Source organism: Lampetra planeri, chromosome 2 (genome assembly GCF_965212315.1).
Source record: "Lampetra planeri chromosome 2, kcLamPlan1.2.h2, whole genome shotgun sequence".
In the NCBI taxonomy this organism is placed as follows: Eukaryota; Metazoa; Chordata; class Hyperoartia; order Petromyzontiformes; family Petromyzontidae; genus Lampetra; species Lampetra planeri.
The window spans coordinates 26212617-26225686 of NC_136108.1; the positions used below are offsets into that span (position 1 = coordinate 26212617).

General features: G+C 46.0%; 1 protein-coding gene across 4 annotated transcripts in view; it reads left to right on the forward strand.

Annotated features, from left to right (window-relative positions):
* Positions 1-13070, forward strand: part of LOC144730769 (doublecortin domain-containing protein 2-like) — a 65628-nt gene that overhangs the window by 38483 nt on the left and 14075 nt on the right. The window lies entirely within an intron of this gene.

A 13070-nucleotide genomic window follows, 5' to 3' on the forward strand; every position in this document is an offset into this window, starting at 1 on the left:
ACGCACGGACGACGCACACCACACGAGCGCACGTGCACGCACATGGACATGCACACACACGGGCATGCACACAAACACACATACACAAACGCACACGCACGCACGCACATGGATATGCGCGCACGCACGCACGCACACGCACGCACATGGACATGCGCGCACGCACACACACGTGCGCACGCACTCACACACGGACAAGCACACAGACACATATACGCGCGCGGACGGCATGCATGCGGCTCTGTGTGTGGGGAGCAGTGGTGCATTGCTGAGCGCACTGTGCTTTGAATCCGGCAACCCTGCTGAACCGCCCCTACTGGACATCTGTTAAAAAAGTGCTTCATAGCTCATCGGATTCTTCTTCCAGTCCAAATAAAGATGCTGATTCTGCCCTGAGTTTGAGTCCCGTTTACGGGCAACGTCAGTGACGATTGACTCATTTTACACTTGTTTAGATCGGCGCAGCGCCTCGTTACAAAGGGACTTCACGACAATTCTGAACGAGTACGTGAGATGATATCGGTTGAAATAAAGAGTGGGGGTTATGGTAAGTGGCGGTGTAGTCATGGTGACAGGAGGAGGAGAGGTGTGAGTGGTTAAGGAGGGGTTGGGATAGGCCTGGTGCTAGCTGAGGGGCAGGGATAGCAGTAGGGATAGTGATAGGGGTAGTGAAAGTGATAGGGGTAGTGATAGGGGTAGTGAAAGTGATAGGGGTATTGATAGGGGTAGTGAAAGTGATAGGGGTAGTGATAGGGGTAGTGAAAGTGATCGGGGTAGTGATAGGGGTAGTGAAAGTGATAGGGATAGTGATAGGGGTAGTGAAAGTGATAGGGGTAGTGATAGGGGTAGTGATAGGGTAGTGAAAGGGGTAGGGATAGTGATAGGGTAGTGAAAGGGGTAGGGATAGTGATAGGGTAGTGAAAGGGGTAGGGATAGTGATAGGGTAGTGAAAGGGGTAGGGATAGTGATAGGGGCAGTGATAGGGGTAGTGAAAGGGGTAGGTATAGTGATAGGGGTAGTGATAGGGGTAGTGAAAGGGGTAGGGATAGGCCTGGTCCTAGCTGGGAGGAGGGAGGGCTAGGGAGAAGAGATGGGTTTTAAGGGAGGAACGGAAACTGGTCATGGGCCTCCCCTAGCTCGACTCAGCCTCAAAATGAGTAGCTGGAGTGATGGTGCAAACATCGCCACTGGGGAGACAAAGGTGGCCCGGCGTGGCACTGACCGTCCACCCCCTCGTGTGCCATGCTGGCCTTTACAGGTGCTCGATAACAGCATCTTCCCCAGCAGTATGTTTAAGTCACTATGGGGAATATGTGTCTTTAACTTGTTTTATGTGTGGAGCGGTGGTTCAGTGGTTAGCGCACTGCATTACCAAACTAAACTGTGACTGCAGGAATTCATATTCTTTGGTTCTTTCGGTAAAGTCACGTAGATTAAAAAAACATAAATTAAAGGGGTTAGCCTCTAAAGGCAAACTGTTTATAAAGGTTTGGCGTAGCCCAAGTGTATCAGCAGTACCAGCAGCATGGGCGGGGCAGCAATGCTAATGCAGCAGCAATGCCAATGCAGCAGCAATGCCAATGCAGCAGCAATGCCAATGCAGCAGCAATGCCAATGCAGCAGCAATTCCAATGCAGCAGCAATGCCAATGCAGCAGCAATGCCAATGCAGCAGCAATGCCAATGCAGTAGCAATACCAATGCAGCAAAGGGCCGCCAAGAAATCACTGCACCCCGCTCCACACACCACACTGCGGACAGTGGATGTTGATTGACAAGAAAACACAAGTCAAGTCATGACCCAAAGTGGTTGCTGACATCTTTCCAATGATTTCCAGTCTATAAACTTTATCTCGGTTGAAATTGTGTTTGTGCCTGTATAGATGGATGGCTTCATGAGCTAATCTAGAGCCAGTCGGCCATGTGGCCAGATGACAAACGTGTCATCCACGTACCTCTTCCACAAGGACAGGCGTAGAGTGGATGCCTGGATGGGGGGTCAAAAATCGTTCAAAATCGCGTGACGTCATTTATGCACAGCCCCAAATGTATAGCAGCCATTTTTCTAAATGTTGAGGGGAATTTCGATTTAAAGCTTTCGTGACTGCAGGGATTCATCTTCTTGGTTCTTTCGGTAAAGTCACGTAGAAGGGAAGTAATAAAATACTAAAAATAAAACATAATAAAACAATTCTCACGACGTTTCGGCTACAACGCAAGCAGCCGTCTTCAGGTGAAGAATGATACACTGCCAAGCTAGGAGCTTATATATAAGCTGAGTTGTAGGTGGAAGAAGAAGAGAGCCTTAACAAAATAATGTGCATATCAAGAGGAATTTAGCATATTCAAGGTAAATGCGTAGTGAGTGGACTGCAGATACACAGTTAATGCTAGTGAGTGGACTGCAGTCCACTCACTGGCATTAACTGTGTATCTTGTGTTCTCCACAGGGAATGCATTATTTGCTCTGCTGCGGATCTCCTGCCACCGTTTTCCCATTCACATGTTTCATTGCTTCTACATACTATTAACATGCCCTCCCTTTGTTAATGCTACCCCCCCTCCCTTTGGTGCTGCTGATCCTGCATAATGCATGGGCATAATATGACTTTGAAACCCCCCCGCCCACCTCCTACGCATTTACCATGAATATGCTAAATTCCTCTTGATATGCACATTCTTTTGTTAAGGCTCTCTTCTTCTTCCACCTCCAACTCAGCTTATATATAAGCTCCTAGCTTGGCCGTGTCTCATTCTTCACCTGAAGACGGCTGCTTGCGTTGTAGCCGAAACGTCGTGAGAATTGTTTAATTATGTTTATTTGTATTATTTTATTACTTCCCTTCTACGTGACTTTACCGAAAGAACCAAGAAGATGTTGAGGGGAAACCCGGAGGAGCTGGATAAAAATCTGTGCGACCACGGCGAATACATTCAAACTCCAAATATACAGGCGACCTCCTGTATACCAGGCGAGGTAGTTAACATTTCGCCACCGCTGCATCCTACGAACCCGGCGACCCGATTTTGATTTCCTCGCACGGCCAATATCAAGCATGAATATCTGAACTGGTTCAGGGTCTCCGCTTGTGCAGAGGTCTATGTCAACTTGTCAACATCATCCCTATACATCGGCACTCGCGAGTTCGATTCCCTGATTTGGCCGACATCAGTGGTGAGTGAAGACAACTAACCTGACCCTGGGCTCCCCTTTGCATGTATGTATGTTGAACTTCTTTCTCACCGTACGTAGCCAACCAGCGTGGTAAAGTATGGTCAAACAATTCCTTATGACTAACATGGCATGGAAAGACCTTCATCCAGCAGTGGATGAACAACAAGGCTGTAAATGATAATAATAATAAATCATCATCACAATCCATCGGCAGATAGGTGCCCGCTGTACGTTCCGTCATTTCTTTCCACTTTTCTCTGTCTTGTGCCAATATGCTCAAGTCGCGCCACATCTGTCTGGCACCGATCTCTTCATGTCGTCGTCATCGTCAAGCCACTCTCTGTGAGGTCTTCCTCTCTTTCCCGTCCATTCCATTTATCCGAACAACAACAACAACAACACGCTTTAAATTTTCCTGTTATTGTCCATCCTCCATGTGTTTTCAAATCGTGCCAGTTTCCTTCTCACCACTGCCTGCATCAGGTCTTCTTCTCATGTGCAAGCTTTTTCTTACTTTGCATTATTATTGTATTATTATTATTATCATCATGTAAGCTCGTGTACATCAACACAGCAGGTGATCGTTCTTCCTTGCTGGGGGAAATACAGATCATGAGGCCACCAGTGCGTCATTCTGAACAGCTGTTAGCACTCACACACTCTCAGGCCGCTGCCCATGGCTAAGCCCTTCATCATCATCATCATCAACATCGTGAGCCGTGATCTATCTGCTGTTGGATGATAGCTTGTATGTAAGCACGTATAATTTATTTTGCACCGTGCGTAACCAAACCTGCTAATGGGAGGTGCGGTGGATGGTCAAGCAACTAAACGACAAGCTAAACTAAAACATTGATTCACGAGAGATTCGATGACCGTGGTAGCTATAGGAATGGTATAAAGAACAGCATCACTAGGCACCTATTGATTCACTTTATCTAAGGCAGTGTTTACAGACGTAATGCGTTGTTAACGGCTCTATTCTCCTCTATAACATTGTTGTAACTACTTCCTATGGCCGTAATCATCTCTCTCAGTCTTGCGATGCAAATTCCCATCAGTAAATTCTGGCTGCTACACACATCGACGGTCGCCGCATTGCATGCCCTTGGATGTGCCTCTGCGGCCGTCTGGAACGCTCTTTCTTGCCGATATCATGAAGCCACTGTAGCTATGGAGTTTTAAATCTGAATTGCAAACTCATTTCTTTAGAACTGCTTTTTGTGTTTAAGTTGGTGTCAGTGCGAAAGAAGTTCAACGTACAAACATTGCCTGTTAAGTGTCAAATGTAACGTGGTACCAGACTCCATCGCCACTCACGCTTATTTCTTTAGTACTACTTTTTGTGTTTCGTTGATTCTCCTCCCGCACCTCCGATGAGCACGGTTGACTACGTACGGTGCGAGAGAAGTTCAACGTACACGCATACACACGAGCGGATTTCACCACTCCGTCTCCGCAGTGGGACGTCCTCGCTCTCGGACAGCTTCGTCTCCTGTGGCCGCCACTCCACCATTCGTCCAACATCACCGGTCGTGCTCTCACACCGTGATAATTCCAGGCTCTGTCCAACTCATGGGTGTATGGGTTAGTGTATTTAAGACCTTCGAGTGCAGGTCAAGTGACTGAAGTCACGCTGCTAAGCAACTTCGAGAGACTCGTTGCTAATCCCGGAAGTCAGCGCTCAGGGATAAATAAACTCGCCGGGCTGGAGAGTCATGTGTCCTTGCAAAACGACAGGCGCCATCGACCCAAATACGATCGCTAAATTTACAGATGAGCGGTAAATAAAAGTAGATGTTTGTAACTTTTCCATTACTTCCTTAATTTATTCACATTTTTAAAGGTTATTCATGAATTACCAATTAATGCCAGTTGTTGGTCAGACCAAAATGCTGCACATGGGCCTTCCCATGCCACGTGGATCACGGAGACGGCGTGATCGTACTTAAACACGCCTTGGTGATGGGAACATCCTCTACGCAGACAGAGAAACCCCACGTAGATCGGTGTAGCGACTCCTGTTCGTGCAGAATGCAGCCGCCCAGATGTGTCTACGTACGTGTGTTGAACTTTTGTTTTGCACCGTCCATCACCAACCGTGCTAATCGGAGGTGTGGGGGAAGGAAAACAAACTAAAGACAACACTCAATTCTAAAGAAATTCATTTTAAATCTAGATAAAAAAAAATATATATATATGATGATCCGGCGGGTTAGCCGATCTGAACACATTACGCCTCCCCTCCGTGGCTTGCACTGGCTACCGGTCCGCTTCCACATCCAATGTAAGGTTGCTGTTTTCCTAACCTACAAAGCACTGCATAGCTTGGCCACTATGTGCCTGCAAAACCGCATCTCCCTCCAATCCTCAGGCACATATACACTCCGTTCCACAGGAACGGCAATGTATGTATGTTGAGCTTCTTTCACACGGTACGTAGCTAGCCATGCTAATCAGAGGTGTTGGAAAAGGACAACAAACTAAACACAAAAAGCAGTTCTAAATAAATAAGCTCTCAATCTGTGTGATTTAAAAGTGCATTTCTCCAGTGGCTTCCTAATATCAGAAGGAAGAGCGTTACAGACGGCCGCAGAAGTGCACCTGAAAGCGCCACGCGATGACCGTCTTTGTTCGATTGCCAGCCAAAAGCTGCAGTGAGAATGACTGGAGTTTGCATGGTGGTTTACGCTCCTTTACGAGATCAGCAAGATATTGTGGCTCATTTGTGGCACAAACTTTGTGTGTAATGGTTGCGACCTTATAATGTATTTGTTCCACTACCGGAAACCAATGCAGCTCAGTGAGCACTGGACGGACATGGTCTCGGATCTTGCAGCACCCGTCACGACACTATAGCTGGTTAATGTTTTTGCCAGACGTCCCGTATAGTAGTGAGTTGTAATATTCGAGCCTTGTCGATACTATGCTACACGCTGCCGTGTTGGCTATGTCACAACTCAATAGTGGCCGAATGTGTCGTACAGCCCTGATATAAAGATTGCAAGACCTGACTAGATTTTGCACGTGGTGATCAAACGAGATTCTGGTTGAGTCTGGTGCCGAATCTCTTTAGATGAGTAGACAACTGCGACCGCCACACCTGATCCTCCCACAAAGTTTTCGCCTGAGTGCCAACCAGCAGAACCTCCGATTTTTTTGGGATTAAGCAGCATTTCGTTTTGTGCAAACCACACGTGCACCACTCACGTGCAATCTACCGAGGCTCTCCAATATCTAACTTTGACTTCACTGCGGTGCACAATTGTGTATCATCAGCAGATTGATGGAACGTATTGTCAAGCTATGAGATGACATCGGCGATCGGTAAGACATATGTTGAACATAGGAAGGGCCCATGTGGTATGCCAACTAGGGACGGCATAGGAGCTGACTGTTCGTCACCCAGCTTGACGAACTGTGATCGACCATGTAGGTATGACTCGATCCACCCCAGTGCCGTATTCACTGAACCTTGACCTTAGCCGCCCAACGAGTATCTCATGGTCGATGGTGTCGAAGGCGGCTGAGAGATGGAGGCCAACCAACATTTGGGATGCATTAGTGATCTTTAGTAGAGCCATCTGGGTGCTGAGAAATATCCGGTACGCCGACTGCAACGGGTTGAATCTGCCTGTCGCAGCGACGAGGGGGGAAGTAACCGCTTCAGACAAATGTGCTTTATGACCTTTGAATTCGTATTCAGTTTTGAGATCGGGCGATAGTTTGCGGGGTCACTACGGCACAAGCCTGGACTTGCACACCCCAGGATTTTTCACCAGACGCTGGGGGGATGAAGCCTTCTCGAACGCAGCCCCAAAAATCTAGAACACCCCGCCAGCCTGCCACCGGACATCCAATGAGCGCCGAGTGTCTCTGAATTCCGCGGTCTGTAAAAGACTCACGTACTCAGACTTGCCTTCCCATACAATTTTATTTACCTATTTATTTTCATGTACTACTTACTTTTCTTATCCTATTCGATGCACACGGTCGCAGTTTACTTTGTTCAGTCATTCCCGTTGCTCTGTGCCCCATCCCGTTATCGTTCCCGTTCTGCTGTTAACGTGCACCGATGCCCACTTTATTGAGGGCGATATTGGCACGTAATATAAAGGTCGATTGATTGATACGTAGTCACGCCGGTCAGTGCGGGTTGGTGAAGGCCCCAGTTTAGATCTAATTTGCCGCTGATGTTAGTTGTGGCCTGGAATCAAACTCAGGTGGCTGGGCTCATAGGGCAGTTCGCTAACCGCCGCTCCACCCTGCCGTTGTACATGACGCTAATCATGAGGATAATTTGTATTTACAATACGTAAATATGATGTACACATTTAATTACGTTAATACAGTAACAGCCATTTCATGAATTCATTTATTAAATCAACTGTAACAGCGATGCACTATATACTGTAGCGTAATATTCCCACATTTTAACAATAAAAAACTAGCTCTGCTCATGATGTATCGAGCACAGGGTCTGGATTGCATTCAATTTCATCCGTCCTCGATGCGTGATGCATTTGGGGTAATTGTCTCTTTCACTAATGGGTGAAAGCCAACCTGTATTAAATATTCACAAGAGGGCAATGAAATAATTGATATAACTCTAAGGTTTCTGCTTGGGCGCATTCAAGCGCGTGCCGCTGGTACCGTTAATTGTTTTATGGGTTTTAGTAAGTTGAACCCAGCTTCAAAATATAATTACTAAAGTGTGACATTTCATGGTCACGCTCAATACTTCATTGCGGTGAATTATAATTTCTTACGTGGTGTACAGAGGACATTTAATTAGGTTCTGTTTCATTATGAATACAAATTGAAACCAAGAAAGTGGGTAGTTGATGGAATCATGAACAATATTTTTCGTTTCTCCATTACGCGTACATCTGAGTCGTCACGTGAGGCCATTAAATTTAGCTTTTCACTTAATTTGGCACAATTCCAGCTCTCGGAATTAAAAAACGGAGTTTGTCGGAAAGTAAAGCAGCCCCGAGTGTGGATAAATGACGTCACCAGGAGGGATCTCAGAAATAGTTATGTGATATCTCCTTCCATGAATCCTTCTCCGAAAACTAGGCTCCACACAGGTAGAACATTTAAACTACACTAAACTTATATTCTTGGTTCTTATGGTAAAGTCACATAGCAGGGAAATAATAAAATAATAAAAATATAAAAACAATAAAAATTATCACAACGTTTCGACTGCAACACATGCAATCATCATCAGGTGTGAAATCCACTGCAAGAAAATTTGGAGTGAAAACCCGGAGGACCCGGACAAAAATCCACACGACCAAGAGGAGAGAGACATGCAAACTCCAAATATACAGCAGCAGGGTCGGGATCGAATCTACGAACCCAAGACCGGGTGCCACTGTGGTGAGATGTTAACTACCTCGACTGATATACAGGAGGTCGTACGTTCGATCACGACCCTGATGCCTGTATATTCCGAGTTGACATGTTTCTCCCTGTGGTCGCGTGGATTTCTCTCCGGGTCCTCCGTTTTTTTCCCTCCACATTTAGAAACATCCATTTAGTATTTGGCTGATATACATTTCTACATTGATAAACCACTTAGTTCAGCTATCATTTGTGGCAAGGTCGCTTCTGACAAAGCGCTATATCGATCAGTGGGCCTTACCTGGTAGAATAAAAAATAGTATAGTAGTAAGACGTCCTGTATACCAGGTGAGGTTATTAACATCTCACCACCCTGGCACACATGTTGAGTAACGTTGGGTAAAAAAGAAAGTAATAAGAACAACATAAGCCTGTCTGTTCCAAGTCACCTTTGGTATAAGTGGGATCTTGGTTTTGAAAAAAATGTCCAAGTGCTTAAAACACCTTTAAAAAAAGAAAAATATTCGCAGTACAATAAATAATTACATTTGAGTAGTGATTTGAGCAAACCGAGAGCACAGCTGCCTTCTGGGAGGCTGGCCAGGCGCAAGTGGCTTGCATCTCCGTGCCTTTGTTTGCGCTGATAAAGCCCCTTTTTGGCACCGCTCTGTTTTGATCTGCTGCTAAGTAACTGGTTTGATAATTTCAGCTCACGTTCCAAGCACGCTGGAGCAGATAAAGCAGGGCAAAAGAAAGGGGCAACAAAATTCAAACTGTGCCTGCCAGTCAATCGCATTGTCGTTTACTTCAACCTAAATCTCTGCATTCGCGCGAGTATCGTCTTCCATTGAGACAGATGTACGGAGCCCCCACACACCCCACCACCGTGTCTATATCGAGCACGACGCAACGTGGCCTAAGTTACGATTCCAGAGTTCCGATACAACTGAGGGGCATCTCAGTTGATGGCGCATTACGGAAATGACTTTGCTGCGTGTGAATGAAAACGAACTTCTTTAGAATGTATTTTTGTGTTTTGCCTGTTGTCCTTCACCCGCACCTCCGATTAGCACGGTTGGCTACGTGCGGTGCGAAAGAAGTTCAGTGTACAGTACGTGCATACGTTGTGACCCGCACCTGCATTCACCTCGGGTTGTCACCCGTCCTGGCTTCTTGTTGAGGTAGCCCTCCTGGGAAATCTCTAAGTGTCCCCCTGATATCTAGCGTCAATAGTCGTCCCGATCGTTTTGTTGATAGCTACATGGGGTACTGCCTCCGTATTCCCAGTTGTCCTCTGTTTTTGTACCGCAGAGGTGGCAAGCCTAGACTTGACAACTTTGCAAAAGCTAAGCCACGTCGAGCCTCGTAATGACTTTATGTAAATCCCTGTCTTAATAAAAAAACATCTAGTAGCCATGCTAAACTGTGACCCCTGCTGATCTGCACGGTCCATGCATTACTGCATCGCGAGTTTGAAAACAGAGGTCACCTCCCGTAAATTGTTGTTGTCCGTGCACAGAATAGTTAGTTAATGAATATAAATGTATTTTTTTATATATCCACGGCCCTTTGTCAATCTACTTCTGGATTGAAGGCTTTGCCATAACTAGCATCAGAATCTTTATTTAGACTGGAGGAACGCGATGAGCTACAAGGCTCTTTCCCACAGACGTCTAGTAGGTTTCACAGATGTCCAGCAGGACCAACTATGTTGGTCATGGGGATTGTTCGTCCATACTTCACCACACTGGTCAGTGCGGGTTGGTAGTCTATCCACAGCACGGTGATATAAGCGGAATCCAACAAGTGCTCATAGTTTGTACTGTATTAAATCATTGTTATTCAGTTCGGGAATTAAGATGCAGTATCCCTTACCGTATAGACTCGTCAAGTTACATATTGTTTCTTGAAAGAAACACACGTGATATTGTACAGAACTCACGGCTAGAATTTATTTGGTGTTCCGAGTCGGAAACAAGACGTTCTTACGAAGAGTTACATCACTTAGCCGTCCAGGGTCACGCGACGCGCAGTGCAAAAGGTCCCTCAAATTTGTGAAGCCGATGGCGAGCGCATTCACAAACCGTGGACGCGATACATAAAACACGTGCGGTGTGAATTGTGTCCCCTGCCGTTGGTGCTGTTCGGTGGCCAAACTTTGAGAGCTGAATGTGAGTTCTCAAAATGACCCACAAACACCTTGTTGTGAAAGATCCAACGCAGAAGATCCCCACTTCTGATCTTCCAAGAAGCTCACGGTCCATCCTGAACCGCATTTACTGGACACACCGTGGCAGATGTGGACACCTGATACACGAGCGGGGAATTAAAAACTCTCCAGTAGTGTGCGACTGCGGCCATCCAGAACAGATCGTACAACATATAACGACGCAATAAGTCCCGACCCACAAAAATACGAAAGAGACATCGCAGCGATACACTCCTCCTGACGCGGTTGTCTGGCTTGACCACCTGAATGTACAACTTGGCATGGATACGAGTCGACAACGCTCAAGAGGTCTGCACGGATGGATTCAACAATCTGCTCGCTGATCTGCCAATGTCCATGGCATTGTAGTTGTTGCTCTGCGTCTACATCATCGATAGAAAATAAGTCTCCATCTCGCCAGCATTGGTGCCCATCATGGGAAGCCTTCACGCCCCAAATCCACAATGTAGCCTTGTAACGATGATGCAAATAACACAAACTGCTGGAAGATTAAGCATTGGGTAAAACCATTTTAATGTGGGCCTTATACGTAATGTTTCCATGACGAAACAATAGGTGTATTATTGGCGGTACAATAACAAGGAGACTCCCACATTGGGATGTTTGTTCAATTCTGCTATTTATTGTTTGGCACGTGGGCAGAAACTGTTATGGCCCCGGAGTAAACTCATGGATACGAGTGGACAACGCTCAAGAGGTCTGCACGGATGGACTCAACAATCCGCTCGCTGTGCTGCCAATGTCCATGGCATCTAGCACAGCAGGTTTTCAGCATTCCACAAACACGGCACGATCCGGTCCCGACCCTTTGCCTGCGGTGCCTTGCCAGGGCACGGAGATTTGTTCGACAGCCTTCGGAAATGACTATCGCCTGGGCCTGGGCCAGGCACGACGAGCACAGGGGAACTCTCCGGCGCGTGCAACGCCTCCAACGTTGGGAAGGTCCGGGGGCCCTGTTGTTGTTGTTGTTCGAGAGAGAGAGAGAGAAAAAAGGCACGGCGTTCACTGATCTGCTTCGACCTGATTAAATATCACCCGATCAAATGCGGCGCCCACCCCCCACCCCGTAACAACGGGTCGAACAAACGGCATTGCACTTAGAGCGGGTGGGAAAGTGCTCGGTTGCCCCGCCCCCCCCCCCACCTAACGCGTCATTGCCACGAAACGGATCCGAAAACTTCGTTAAAGTTTAACTCGGGTCAATGGGTGAAACAAGTTTCAGCATTGAGCAAAGAGCATTAAGTGCTACGGTACCCCAAAGTGCTTCGACAAACGGTAATTTATTCATACGCACATGACGACCATATTCTCCAGGTTATAAGACACGCTGTCACACACTTTAAATCAAAACGATATGCGGGGCATTTTATCATCTGGAAGATGTGTAGGTGTCTCTAAGTGACCACCAATTTTCTTTTTTACAACTTTATTGACTCTGAGGACAAGTTTCGGGTGTGTATTGCTTTCCGGAGTGTCTTAAAATCCGGAGAATATGGTAACAGAACAAGCAATGCAATTGAGATTATCAAGTGCTTATACATTTGGCGCCCTTATGTTGAGTTAAACGGTGCATTAAATATAAGTTTTGATTTTAAGATATTTATCTGTTGCATCACATTATTTGATATGTTGACCTCATAGCTGTCAGTCCCACGCATTCCGTACAATGTTTATTTGCTTTCTATGGACAGGATTTATGCAAGCCTCGACTTGCCTGCTCTGGGGTTTAATCTCAAGGTACACAAGCATAAGCCCTCGCTGTTTAATGTCCCTGCCACTTAAATATGTTTTTTTCCCACAGATCGCTAGACATTCTTTGTATTATGAGTTATTTAATGTATTTTTTGGTTAACCAGCAACGGAAAACCTGAGGCCTAGAGATTCAATTAAGTGCAAAACATTGCGGCACGTCTATTAAAGATTTACCAGCTGCACTCTCGTAGTTTTTAACACCATCAGAATATCAACATGACCATATGTTCTTAAACCTGTGTTGTTCCGTAGAATACCAGTCCTGTCCTTAAACCATTATGATGCCGCTCATCAACGTAAGCCTGATTCCCATCAAGCAAGATTCTTAAAGCAGGTTGCTTATCGAGTGAGATAAGCCAAAGCAACTAAGTCATTTCCACAGTCACTCTGTCCAGTGAAATTCTTGTTCACATCTACATCAATATTCTTAGAATGCTTATAACCACGAAGTCAATTGCCTAAAACAACTTCTTTCTATTTGTTTATGTTAGGATCTTCCATCAATTCTGCCTCCTGTACTCTTGCCAGGAAATAGACCCATTACGATTGATGACAAACATGTCAG